Below are 14,025 nucleotides of genomic sequence, written 5' to 3' on the forward strand. Positions count from 1 at the left end.
TCCTTGAATACCTGGGCAAATGCTTAAATTCTAATGTATATCAGTGATGCAAATTTTCAACTGAGTTTGATAAATCATAAAATAATAATTATACATATATGTATATAAAACTGCATGGAACTAGACAGTTCAGAATTACTTCTAATTAAAGAGGTACCCTATGACAACTAACTTAAACCTTACAAAATATGGTTCCAAGTACCCTATCAGAGTGAAAAGTAGGAGACTGAAGGGTTTATTGTAAATGTTTGTAGTCATGGTGTCTTAACTAAAACTACTGTGTCACAAATACTATTAAAATAATTGTGACATTTTCTTCACTTTTACTGCAAACAACAAAACAAACTATAGGTATTTTTTCATTTCAGGTAATTATTTTAGCTAACAGTTATTAAATGTTTTGAGAAGACAGAGTGCTAATTGCATTACTTCATTTTATCTTTAAAATAGCGCTTCCATGTAATTATTCTTAATATCTCCATTGTATTAAAGTGTATCTCTAGTTTAGACCTTTCTTCAGAACTGCAGACTTGTGTATCCAACTGTGTACTCAGCATCTCTACTTGGACGTCACGAAAACAACTCAAATCTTATACCTCCAAAACTGGTCTTTAATGCCCCAAACATGCTCTACCCCAAACTTTTTCCATCTTAGGTGACAGTAACCACACCTTTCCAGTTCCCCAGGCCCTAAATCTCGAATTCACCCTTGACCCCCTCTTCCTTTCCATTCTTGCATTCAATCTACCACGAAATGCTGTCACAACCTTCGCAATGTGCCACTTCTGAGAATTACCAGCCGCTAGCAGCCTGGTGCAGGCCACCAACATAGACCTCGAGGATCCTGTAGTCGCCTCCCGAGATTCTCCCTGACTCCACTCTCTCCCCACATCCTCAAGGCCACAGATAGAGTTATGCTTTTCAAACAAGAGACAGTTCATGCCACACCTCGGCTAAAATCCTGCCCCTGGCTGCCTACATTTAGAGTAAAAGACACAATGCATGTGATGGCCTCCCAGGACTTACCCAATCCATCCCATCACATATCCGACCCTCCAGCCGTCCTGCTGTCTCTTCCTCCCCACTGACTAAGTCAGCCAGGGTGGCCTCCTTGATATTCCTCCAAGCTGCCCGGCATATTTCTGCCTTAGAGTTTTGGGACTGGTTATTCTTGCTCCCAGGGAGTGGTCTCCCCATCATACATTCTGACAACTCCCTCACTTCAAGTCTTTGCTCAAATGTCAACTTATAAAATCCACCCTGACTACCCTATTTAAAATCAGAACCTACCTGTACACTCCTCCAGCACTCCCAACCCAAGCCTCTTCAGTGAGCTTCACATCCTTTTCCTTATCCCGTAGCGCCCATCAACTTGTGACAAAGCACAGAATTTATTTATAACATCCGTTTCCACACGAGAGTGTAAGGAGGGAGAAAGCACACAAGAAGGAGCACGCAGGCAAAGGCTCTTGTCTAATTTATTCATTGATACGTCCAAGCATAGAGAACAGGAAGATCCTTGATAAATAGTCCTGAAAAAGATACAGATGAGGAAACTAGTAGTAAAGCTCAGAAAGTTTAAGTAACTTCCTCAAGGTTCTAGAGCTAGAAGAGGGTCACAGTAGAATTCACACTTGGGGATGTCTAACTTCAAATCTCTTAGCCTCTCTGCTATCGTTTTCTTCTTCTTTGCGGTACGCGGGCCTCTCACTGTTGCAGCCTCTCCCGTTGCGGCGCACAGCCTCCGGACACGCAGGCTCAGCAGCCATGGCTCACAGGCCCAGCCGCTCCGCAGCACGTGGGATCTTCCCGGATCGGGTCACGAACTCTCAACCACTGCGCCACCAGGGAAGCCCCTCTCTGCTATCTTAAGTCCATGCAATTCAGGATTTGTTTTAATCAGTGCCATGGAAATTCTCACTCCACTGAATAGGATCACTAAAGTGTTCTCTGTCTAGATTTATATACATATTTTCCATTTAAACAAAGGAAACAGAAGAGGGGAATTCATCATGGGTTATTGCGGTAGTTTTACAGCAATTTAAGCAATAATGACATTTAAGTAATAGTGATATTTAATGATAGCATAATAATAATAAAATAATAGCTCTTAAATGTATTGAAGATGAATTGCATGCTGAACTCGGTGCTAAAATATTTCCATGTATATTTTGTGCAAAATCCTTATGAATATTCTATCAGATGAGCTTTATGTGTAACTCCACCAGGCATACTTCTCTTATTCCGCTTTCAAAGATAAGGAAATTGATGAGAAGTGTGGTAACCGTTTGATCAAGATGAGACTGGTAATAAGTTGTGAGTATGAATTTAAATTCAGGTCTAACTCCAGAATTTGATTCTCAATCCATACATGAAAATTCTGATAATTCCTTTGATAAGGGTATGGTCCATGTTCTCTCCTGGAAAACATCCCCCATTATGTCTGCCTGTGCTCATACCTTCAGAACACAGTCAAGTTTGAAACATGATAAAAATGTTTAAATAGTGTGCTTTAATAAATGGAAATATCTTCATCTAAACAATAACACAAAAAGGCAGGCTGAGCCCTTTGAAGTGGCTTCGTTGCTATCTTCCATCCAGAACAAGAGAAGGAATCAACAGCTGCAGAGTAAAGAAAGCATGAAACCCAGAGATGGAGGATTCTGTAAATGACCAATTACAAGACTATTAAGCCACACTTTCATAGCAAGAGGCAAAATATTCCATTAAACTGAAAATTCTTCTACCCCTCACTCCAAGGCCCACACAAACATTAATGTTGCATTTATTAGGATGTATTTCCTGTGCTCTATCAACTTGACTTTCAGCAACTGTATTAATACAGTCCTTTCACTTTGCACATATATCCGAATGATGGATTCCATGACTGGAGTTTTGTAGAAAGAGTGGAGTGAATGAAGTAAAGTTTGGGACGAGCCATCATAATCCATAATGATGGGCACTGAATCAGGACAAGAAGAAACCTCTCTTCTCATTTATTTGAATGAAAATTCTACTATATGTTTATTGCCTCTGTACAGGGCCATCTGTTGAATAGTGGAAAACAAGCATCTTTCATTTGGAGGTAGGATTTGTGTGCTCAAGTTTCTATGGGCCTGCAGAATTAATCTTGTTTTAGAAATGAAATAAAATGTAATTTCTTACTGTAAGTAGATGTGGTTAAGCAACTGGCAACTGTGATGTCTTTAAATCACTGCAGTTTCAGGGTAGGCAAATCTATAATTATTTCAAGCACTTCTTTATTGGTGCAACAATTGAGCAGTGTACATAGTGGTCAACAACCTGGGCATTGTCAGACGACTCTAAGTTTGAATCTAGACTTTGCCACTCACCAGCTATGTGACTTTCAGCTATGAGAAGCACTTTCTTCAGCTTTACAGTGTGGATTATTACATGCCCTTTGCAGAACTACTGTAAGAACTGAACGTATATGGGCACAGTGGCTCATAGTAAGGGCTCAAATTAGTACTGTGGTCACTACTAGTAGCATTGAAAAGAAATTAGAACTTCTATTCTCATAAAGTGGGATATGTGTCCCTTTATCACTGTAATTTCATACCCTTTTACTTTTGACCTTATAATTTAATAGCTCGATCCAAGAAACATTTAGCAGTAAATATAACTGAAAGCAGTTACCTGTCAAGCATGAAATACTGTAGCATCAAGTGTGCTGGCACAATACCTTCTCCGATAATTAACCTGTAAACATATGTTATTGTCTTCTTTTTAATTGAGCACGTTGAACATACATATTTACTGTGCCAATTGGCGAAAGGCCCATTAATTCATCAGTCTAACTATATGTTGCATAAACGTCTTCTAAACATAATCGTATATGTATTTTATTTGTTGGGAAAATGTGTTTGAGATTGTTCTTTTCTGCCTATTTAAAGTAAAAGAGGGTGAGAAGTAGAGTTAGGCTTAATGTACTTTGTACTCCATTATGCCATGAAAATGCTTCTGTGCCCTGGAGACAACAACAAAAGATTTGCTTTAATGACAAGAATCAAGCATGTTCTAAAGCTTCCAGGTAGGAGGCGTATAGGTTGCAGTTTATATCAGAAGTCTTTGCTCTCTCTCTCAACTGCGTCTAGATGGGAAAGATGTGGTCACAAATGCTTCAAGGTGATATAGTAAATGTTGGAAAAGAGGGGGGTAGGAGGCAGAGTTTTGAATATCTCAAACCTGAGCTAGAAGGATTTTATTTAAAGAAAATAGCGGATATGATTTTTCACTTAAGGAATGCCAGTCAGCAAACCTGACATTAATGTAGGAAATTAGCTCTTTTAGCTATGATGCTTTCAAATGCACATGGCTGAAAACAAATTCAAAATAGTCAAAGGAAATTTAAAAACAAAAACCAAACAACAACAACCACCTCAACAAACAAGTACTAGAAATTCAGGGATGCAGCCATATTCAGATACAGTTGGATCTGGAAGTTCCAGAGTATCAGCAGGGTTCCAGCTCTCTCTCCATCGCTCAGCCCTGCTTACCTCTGCAAGACTTTATTTTACAGAAAGTCTCTTCTTGTGCTGGATGGTAACTGGGAGTCCCAGAGTCGTATCTCCCCAGCATAGAAATTCCAGAGAGAAAAGACAATTCTTCCATTTTTCTCTGAGAGAAAAGTCCTGGGGAGGAATCTGATAGACTTAGCCGAGGTCAGATGCCTACCCATGAGCCAATCACCTGCTTTACTGGAGTTCAGTCCCTGGAGACTCATCCCCGGGGGGGGGGGGGGGGGGGGGGGGGGGCGTGAGGAGGCAGGATGGCATTATCTGGCAGTTCTCCAAGAAAAGCCTGCTGTTTTTGTAAGATGAAAGGGGAGAGGACATGGATAATGAAACCTGTATCTGCTTCTGTAAAATCCACAGAATCTTACTCCCTGCCCTGTGTCGATGACCATGCAGTAAGCTGACCCAGGAGGTCATTTTTCCCACAACAGTCTTCATATATATGACTAAGGAACACACTGGTAAAAGAATATGGGAGAAAGTCTGAGTATGACAAGTCAGCTAGACTGATATTAACTAAAAAAGCTGTGTGAAAATATCCTTAAAAAGTTGCCCCCAACTCACTCAAAGTCCAAAGTTGGAGCTGGAAATACAATGTCATGGAGTTTGGATAAGAACAGGTTTTCTCCAAGCTGAACTGACACAGAGATTAGAGACTTCTAGAAACTATACTTTTTCAAAGAAAAAACATCACATGAGAAAAATGAGGCCTAGAAAAATTAAACGACTTAAGGTAACATAGCTAATTAATGGCAGGACTGAGACTAGAGTATACTTTGTGTAATTGGCTATGGTCTTTTTTGTTTGTTTTTGTTATCACTTCAAAACGAGACAAACTTAAAGAAAGGAAACACAACCAAGGCTCAGTGGTTGGAAAAGAGATGGATGTGAACGCCCACTTGTTTCTTACGTATAAAGTTACCCCTCGCAGTGTTGTGGAGGAGAAAACGTTGGCTCTTCCCAACGTTGGTTACATACACAAAGATTCCAAAGACAAGACAAGTGCTTTGCAAACAAAGTAACTAGAACCAGCTCAGGCTTCCCCGCGCCGGGTCCTACGTTCCACGGTCAGAACCACCAACTGTATCCCCCCGGGGAACAAAGTGATTCAGAAAAGCTAGCGTCTTCAGAGAAGGGAGAAAACTTAGCCGAGAAGAGAGTCAGGAGGAAACTTGCTCAGCTTCTTGCTGGGGTCTGAAACGATCCCAACAGAGTCCTTAAACCCCTCAGGTTTCCCCAATCAAGCACCCTCGCCTCCAACCTGGGCCACCCCAGATCTGACTATCAGAGGAAAGAAGTCTGCGGACGCACGGAGAGCTGACCACCCCACGAGAAGGACCTACGCGCGGCCGCGTCCACTCACCCGCCGCTCCCCGGGAGACTGGAGACCAGCCCGGGGTCCAAGTCCTGGGCGTGGCAGACTCGTCGCTCTCCGGGCCCAGCTCCAGCTCACCTCGGCGCGGCCCGCCTGGGCGCCGCCATCTTGACCAGAAAGGGGGCCTCGCGCCGGAGGCCCCTGAGCGGGCGCCCTGAGCGGAGCCGGAGCGCCGGGGAGCCCCAGGTCGGCGCCCTACGTCCGCCGCACGCTCGCGCCCCGTCCACGAGCGACGAGAGTCCCGCACGCAGCGCCCTACCCAGGCTTCCGCGGAACCGACGCCCCGCGCAGCCCGCACCACGGCTCAGGCAGCGCCGAGGGCGGCCCGGGCGGAAGAGCAGGCGCGGGGCACGCGCTCGGTAACCTGGCAACGCGGAGCAACCCGGCGTCTCCGGCGAACCCCAGCCCTCCACCAGGAGGAAGCACGGACCCCCGCACCCGCCGCCCAGCCCGCGCCGCCCCTCGGTCGTTCCGCCCGCCGCTGCCCGCTGGCTATGGTCTTTTAAAGCCACGATACAACGTCTATATGTAACAAATCTGTTAAACCCTAAATGTTTATGATATTCAAGTAATCCATTATCTGAATTATTCTTGAAGATAAAACATCCAAAGACTTCTTAATTGTATGGGTATACATACATAAAATACACGTGGAGGTAACTTCAAATATAGTATGTGCCTGTCTCTAATTCCTTCCCTCTCCGCTCTTTTAAAAAATGCCCCTTTAAAAATTGCCCACTCACCATCTGTTAGGTAAATTTGCTGAAACACAGTAAATGTGGAGACAGAAATTGTTATAGAGACTATTCCAAATGGCACCGACACCTGTATTTATGAAATTTTTAAAAGGGTAAGTTAGAGTTGATTTTTTTTTTAAATCCCACTATAGTAACACCACATCATCCTAGGTGCCCAGTTCTATCCAATTACATAAGATGGAGAAAGAGAGAGAGAGAAACAGAGAGAGAGAGGAGAAAGAGAAAGAAGAAAGGAAGAAAACCAAGTACTTATGTATAAAGTGTTGCTCCCAAAGTTTGAGATTATACTCAAGCATCAATGAACAGAAGGAAAACACTTACAAATTTACAAATGTATTTCATTTATGGTATGAGGGACACAGGTTTAGATTTGCAACACGCTCCCACAAGGGTCAAATTGACCACTTTTTTCTATCTAGTTGCTCTTGAGAGAACAAAACAATTGAAACAGATGCCATTCAATTCCAAGTCTATAGCTTAGACCATGTCGCTGCACATGAAATATTGTTCATTCAGAGTCAGCACATAGCAAGAGTAATTTATACTCTCAGAGTGTTTGCTCTCAAGCCAATAGCAGAGAAGCCTTGACTAAAAACGTTCCCATTAATTTCCATTGTAATATATCTTACTTATAGCCCATGAAACAGTGGTCAGGGGAGATTTATTCTTTGGACACCATATTATATAGTCTCTCCACTTTAAGCCATCCCCCACTCGGCGATTATTTTTTAAATATGTTACTCGTAGTCAATATTAATTTACATTTAATCTTTCTTAGCATTAGGAGAGTATTATTTTGTACAGGCTCAGAAACAAATCTCCCGAAATTCCTCCCTGATGCTCCCTTCAGGCTGAAAATGCATTGCAGGGTGGCTGCAGTGACTTAATTCTAGTTGGCAGAGCCCTGGCCACACACTAATTTCATTAGCCTCAAACTCCTGGATTTGAAAGATCCACTGAATATGATTCCTGTCCTCTGACATGTCACTTACTAACCAATTCAGCGTGCATACAGAGGAGAGAAAGGACTCAGCTCTGGCCCACCGGCAGGCAGATGAGAATGCCCAGTCAGAGACACTGTTTACATCTGAGTGGTCATTCTTGCCCGGGTCCTCATTTTCAGGAAGGAACTTCAATCCAGGCTTTGCTGGCAGCTGCAGCATTTGTTACATCCATTACTATCTCCTTGTTCCTTCTTGCCCCCCAGTGCTTAGCATCCCCCATTTCAGTCACTAAGTCTTCCTTCCCCCAGCCTAGAAGCTTACCTCACCATAAATTTTTATCTCAAATGATAGGTTTGGCACATTCCCCACAGCAACCCACAGGGACTGGGGAAAAGAAAATTCAGATCTCTGGAGAGCTAAGAATTCAACCATTTAGAGGAGTTTCTTTTATACAGGACAGTCTTCATTGAGCTGAACCCTGCAATCCCAGAGAAGATTCACCTACCCGTTCTTTTCTTCTTTCCCTAAAGTGACTGTGTCTTTGAACAATGGGTCTGTGTTCCACTATTCTCTCTATTCATTTTGCAGGTTTACAGAGGCTGGGAAACTGGGGACTGGACTTACATGCCAGGAGCTTCTAAGATCACACGCAAAAATAAGGCTACGGGAAGAGATTGTTGGAATCTATCTCTGTATATGTGAACATGGGCAGTGGTTAACCAGGATGCTCACACCAAGCTTATATCCAGCTTGCAGCACAAGCTACAAGTTGGTGCATCCCTCCTACTACCAGCCTCTTCTCAATAAATGCAGGTGAAAACTGGGGGCTCTTTTCCCTCAGCTGTTCAATCCAACATGAATAGCTGCAATTTGCAAATTAGAGGAAAATGACAGTGTTTTCTCTGAATGGTTTTGGTCCCAACCCACACTGCTAATGTTGGCATTCAGTTCCTTTCCTTCCCAGTGCAGGGAACGGGGGAACTAAGCGTAAGGCAAGCGTTCTCTTTTCTTGCAAGTGCCTCAGATCCACACACCAGAGAAGGAATCAGCTCCCCCTGGAATCTTTTTCAGCAAACACATTCCTTCAGCCTAGTCGGCAAGCTCTCTCTTGACTAAGATTTCACTCTTTTTTCAACAGGCAGGCCCCTCTGCAGTACTGCCCAAGCTCCAAGTGAAGGCACCAAAATAATTTTAAAAATGTCAAACAGCAAATGTGTCTTCAACCCCCAGAGCTCCAGTAAAAATACTGTGAGTTGCCCCTGTGGTTCTCAGGTGACCTCTGGCCTCATCCTCCCTGCAGCGCTGCCTCCTCAGGTTCTCTAGTTTAAGCTCAGAGGTAAAGGAAGTGCTTCTGGGTTTTGCTTACAACAACCCAGGCTCTTCCTGAAAGCATTACCTCAAAGTGAAGGCTGCCCAGAAGCACTTTTGGCCTTGCAAACATCTAGAGATCTCCATGGTGGCATACTCAAGAGGTGCTAGAGATGCTCAGAGGCTCAGAGGGGCCATACCAGGCTGCAGCCTTAGACAGGCACCCCTCCTTCTGGCACAAGCACAAGCTTCATACCCCTGGGTGCTGATGTAGTGACAGCTTGAATCACAAGGAGTCCCCTCCAGAAACCCAACATGCTTCAGGAAAGGCACTTGAGAGGGAGCCGACTTTTTAGCTACGGGGAGCATAAGGGTCAGCCAGAACATCTGGAGAAGGGACTAACTGAGCTTGGGTCCTACCAGGCAGGGAGAGAGCTGTGCATTAGGAAAGGATCACTTCAAGACAGAGATGAACAAAAAACTTGGATATAGGGGTAGAGAAGGAAAAGACAGGCAGAAATTGAAAAGGAGAACATAAAAACACAGAGACAAAAAAAAAAACAGCAGGGAGAAAGAGACACAAGGAGAGAGACACACAGGAAGAAAGACAGAGAAACAAGAGAACCCATAGTCACGCAGACCCTGAAACTCAATTTCTTCATCCAGAAGCCATCCATCTATACCCAGGGCGGCACAGGAGCCGTGGGGCCGAGGCTGCGGGAGCAGGCGGTGAGAGAGCACTGCAGCACCGCCCACGGCTCAGCTGGCCCGATCCGCCGTCCTCGCATCTTCCACCGTTGCCCGCCTGCACCCGGAGCTAGAGGACCGCCCGGCCTTGCTCGGCGCACCCTACTGCCTCCCTCCAGGCGCCTTCTTGTCTGGCTCTGAGAATCGTCCTCAAAACCCAGGACTGGGGTTGGGGGCTGCGTTAGGGAGGTCGTGGGAAAGGATGGGCACAGGGTGGGTGCAGAGAAAGCGATTGTGTTTCGCAGTTAGCATGAGCTCACCTCCGGGCTCTGAGCTGGCAGGAGTAGAAAGCTGATCGCCCGGCTCCTGCCAGTGGCCGGATCGCAAAGGCAGTTTAGACGGTGCAAACAACTGCCCAGAGCAAATCACCTGGGGGCACGTCTGCCGGTGGCTTCTCCCCGCTTGAGGACAGTCCCCACGCCTTCCGCCCCATGCCCTCGCAGAGACAGGTTACAGGTCGGGAAATCCAACCCGAGCGAAATGGGCAATTCACGTCCAAATGTAGGTGAAGACCTAGCCTTCGGTTTAAGAACTGCCTCCCTAAGCTCTTCTCGAAATTTTCCAAGGCAGCTGCAGCTTGTCGGGCGGCTTGGGGCAGGGTAGCTGGGGGGTTGAGAAATGCCTAGTTTCTAGGCGTCTTCTCATCTTTCATATTCCTTGCGCCTAGGTGGCTCTCACAGGAGCCCGGCACTTTTACAAGCCTGTTTTGGAACCATATTTCACTCGAATGCAAACCCATTTAAATCATCGCCTTGTTTTTCGGAGACTGTTTCTTGTCAATGGGGCCATAAATCCAGAATGTCAAGCCGGATGGAGCGGAGCGCGGACAGGGGAGAGATGGAAGGGAAATGAATCAAGCAGGGAAAGTACCTCCTCGGGTGAGGTGGGAGGGATTCGGCAGGATCTCCAGGGTGGAAATGAGCGAAGGCTGACCAGACCCCGCACCCCTGGAGTCCAAGCCAGCCTTCAGGATAAAGAGCGCGGGGAGCTACGGCGCGCTCTGCCCCGGAGGGAGCGCCCCCCTACCTGGAAAAGCCTCAGGATGTTGGCTACCACGGTGGAGACCAAACTCCCCGAAGCCCCAATCACTCCAACTACTTTCTCGGGCTTGACGAAAACCGGAGGCTCGCCGTTGGTGCAGCGCACTTCGGAGGTGTCCTTCTGGATGAGCGCCTGGACGAAAGTGAGCGACTGTTCGAGCGCATAAGTGTCCCTGGAACAAGTGTCCAGGATCCGCGCTCCCAGCGTCACGTTGGGCAGCAGGTTGGGATCGCTGTTGATCTGGTCCAGGGCGTAGAGCATCGCTTCCAGCCTGTGGATCCCGTTCTCCCTCTTGATGTCGCCGCAGGGCACTCCGCTGGGACCCTTCGCGTGCACCGGGAACAGCCCCCCGAGGGTGACGTCCCCCTCGATCTGAATGGAGTGCGAGGCGTACATCTCCTGGCCGGGCGCCGCCGCCGCCAGCGCGCACAGAAGCACCTCCAGCACGCAGCAGGGAAACTTCATCAAAGTCAGGGCGCGGAGCAGCTTCCCCAGCTGGACCATGCTGCTCCCGCGGCTGCGGCGGTGGCGGCGGCACTGGAGGGGACGGTGGCGGGCCCGCCGGAGTCCTGGCCCCTTGGGGTGAGCTCCTCCGGCGAAGCCCAGGGTCTCCTGCGGGCGAGGAGGGTAGGGGCGCCCGGGGAAGGGCAGCCGGTGAGGATGGGGGGTCCCGCGGCGCCTGCCAGCTTGGGGCGCCGTGCGCTCTCGGGTTCCCTGGCCAGCGCGCCGCGCTCGAGCTCGCGCTCGGTGGCTTGCAGCTCGAGCTCTCCAACAGCCCAGCACTGGGGAGAGAGCGAGGATGGCTATCGCTTTAAATGCGCGTTCGGCTCCCTCTCCTCCTCCGCCCACTCCCTCCCACCCTCGCTCGCTCTCAGGCTCTCCCCACCCTTCCCAGCGCCCACCCTCCCCACGGTTTTGCAACATCACGCAGGGAGGGGCTGCGTGCTGAGGTAAGGGGGGAGGGAATGGGTGGGCGGCTGTGGGGCGGGGGGAGTACCTCCGATTGGGAGTTTCGAGGTCCCCAGGGAATCTGGGGATTGCAGGTCGCAGGCGAAGGCTGAGCTCCTGCTTCGGTCTCACTGTAGAAGCCGCTCGCTCGCCCGCCTGCACCCACACGCACATTCTAGGCACAGGGTGGCATCAGCCCCGGACAGGGCGGTTCTAGCTGGGGCTGACTGCTTCCAACCCTGAGGTCCGGAGCCGGGGCTGCCAGCGCCGGGAGAATGCGAGGTAGTGGAAGGTGATGCCGCCAAGCATGCAGGGTAGTAGGGAGAGCCCAGTCTCTACTGCTAATTCGTCTGCGCCAGTTTTTCCTAAGAAAAACACACAGGAGCCTGATTTATGACCTAAAGAACCTTTACGCAGAGACTTCTCCGGGGCCAGGCACTGGGCTAGCCTGTAGGGAAAGACGCCAACAAGAACTGCTGGGAATGGAAATGCATCTTTGGTCTTCAGGGGTTACTGTGGCCGGAGCCGGATGAAGTAACCCTGGTCTCCAGTAAATCTGTGGCGGATTCGCTCCTTTTCTTCCTTTCATCGCAAGAGATGGAACAACTGAGAACTCTGCAGAGCGCACTTTCTTCTCTGGCGATGACAGGTGTGAGGCTCCCTCCTACCCGTTTCCAGAGATGCTTTTGGGCTGATGTCAGGTTTCCTCGGGCAGGAAATAGCAAGAAAGAGGTGACAGTAGGAGGAGCAGACAGAAATCTCCCCATCGATCCAGTGATCCAGTGATCCATTCTTTTTTTTTTTTTTTTTTCTGGCTGAAGATTTGGGGGGTTTGGGGAATGGAATCAGGATGCCAGAGCAGGTCGTAGTGCAGTTAGGAAGCTGTTTTTCAAAGGTGTCCCATCCTGCAGGTCCAGCCCAAACTTGGCCCAGTAAAGCAACAAGTGGCCCTAGTTCCTACACAAGGAAGGGCAATGTATCTGCCCTTGGTGCCCACGTGTACTGCTTATGGTGGTCTCTACTCTTGCTGAGCCTTTCTGTTGGAGTGCAGCGAAACTGTCTTATACAGAATTGAGGGCGCAGAGAAAACCAAAACAAGACTATACTTTCTGTTGTAATGTTAGTGTACTAAAGAAAAATGTCCTTGCACATAAATAAAACAACACACACACACACACCCCTAAAAAGTCAGAAGTTGGGAAGTTGGTTGTGTCTTCCACCAACCACCTGTATGACCTTGGCACTTCTGTTCCTGTGCCTGAGTTTTACTTTGCCCATCTGTAAAATGATGAAATTGAATTGAATGTTTTACAGGTTAACTTTTAACTTTCAAATCCTCTGTTGAAATAGGCCATGCACCTTTGGCCATGGTGTTCTTTTTAGACCAATATCCTTTGTTGCTTTATGTGTAGGGCACCCGTTTTTTGATACCCAAACAACACTTCAAACATTTCCTGGTACAGAGGATATCTTTTTTCTTGTTGACCACCCATTTACCGTCCTTCTAGGGAGAGTCCAGTCCATCATTTTCTTTTCAGACATGCCCCTCCTCCAGGTTTCAATACTTAAGGTTTGAGGAGGGAAAAAACCTTCTGGCTACAGTGTTCAAGGAAGGGAATAGAGGCTAACAAGAGTTATGCAGGGCTAATCCCTGGACTTCTGCTGGAGTAACGAGGGTGATGACATAGGGTTACCACTGTCCAATAGACAATCCGTGCCGGAGTTAAAAGAAAAAGGAGCCTCCTTCCTCTAAATGCTTTATGTATATCTTTTGGACAATGTTACACTATTTGATTTTGTAAAAACATACCATTTTACTGCCATCTTCAAGAAAAGTGATGTAAAAACTATGCGAAGGGCTTCCCTGGTGGTGCAGTGGTTGGGAGTCTGCCTGCTGATGCAGGGGACGTGGGTTCGTGCCCCGGTCCGGGAGGATCCCACGTGCCGCGGAGCGGCTGGCCCCGTGGGCCATGGCCGCTGGGCCTGCGCGTCCGGAGCCTGTGCTCCGCAGCGGGGGAGGCCGCAGCGGTGAGAGGCCCGCGTACCGCAAAACAAACAAACAAACAAACAAACAAACAAACAAACAAAACGCTATGCGAAGCTACCCCTGTATACAATGTGATCATCCATCACTCATAGATGTGATGCCCTGCTATATAAGTGCACACCTTGTGCAACCTTATGCTGTGGTGCGCCCGCCCCTTCCAGGCAGCCCTGGAGCTGCGAGGGTATAAGCCTGCAGCTGTGCCAGAAGCTCCCACATGAACAGGGAAATATTTGAATCCCATAATGAGAGATACCAGAGAGGAGAAAAGGCAGAGAGAAGAAGGGGTGGGGAAGAGAGAAAGGGGCCTGGTTAGAACATGTGA

General features: G+C 47.6%; 1 protein-coding gene across 8 annotated transcripts in view; it reads right to left on the bottom strand.

Annotated features, from left to right (window-relative positions):
- LOC132514334 (uncharacterized) overlaps positions 1-6,228 on the bottom strand; it is a 170,655-nt gene extending 164,427 nt beyond the window's left edge. For 6 of the 8 annotated variants that reach the window (XR_009538753.1, XR_009538752.1, XM_060138948.1 and 3 more), the window contains exons 1-3: positions 5,899-6,228; positions 3,658-3,720; positions 1,291-2,622 (exon numbers count right to left, since the gene is read on the bottom strand). The gene's annotated coding sequence lies outside the window, so the exon portion shown is untranslated. The remainder of the gene's footprint in view (positions 1-1,290; positions 2,623-3,657; positions 3,721-5,898) is intronic. The other 2 variants (XM_060138951.1, XM_060138952.1) reach the window with 2 other exon arrangements.
- Positions 6,229-14,025: the final 7,797 nt, after the last annotated feature.

The sequence above is a fragment of the Lagenorhynchus albirostris genome, unplaced genomic scaffold, assembly GCF_949774975.1.
Source record: "Lagenorhynchus albirostris unplaced genomic scaffold, mLagAlb1.1 scaffold_236, whole genome shotgun sequence".
Lineage (NCBI taxonomy): Eukaryota > Metazoa > Chordata > Mammalia > Artiodactyla > Delphinidae > Lagenorhynchus > Lagenorhynchus albirostris.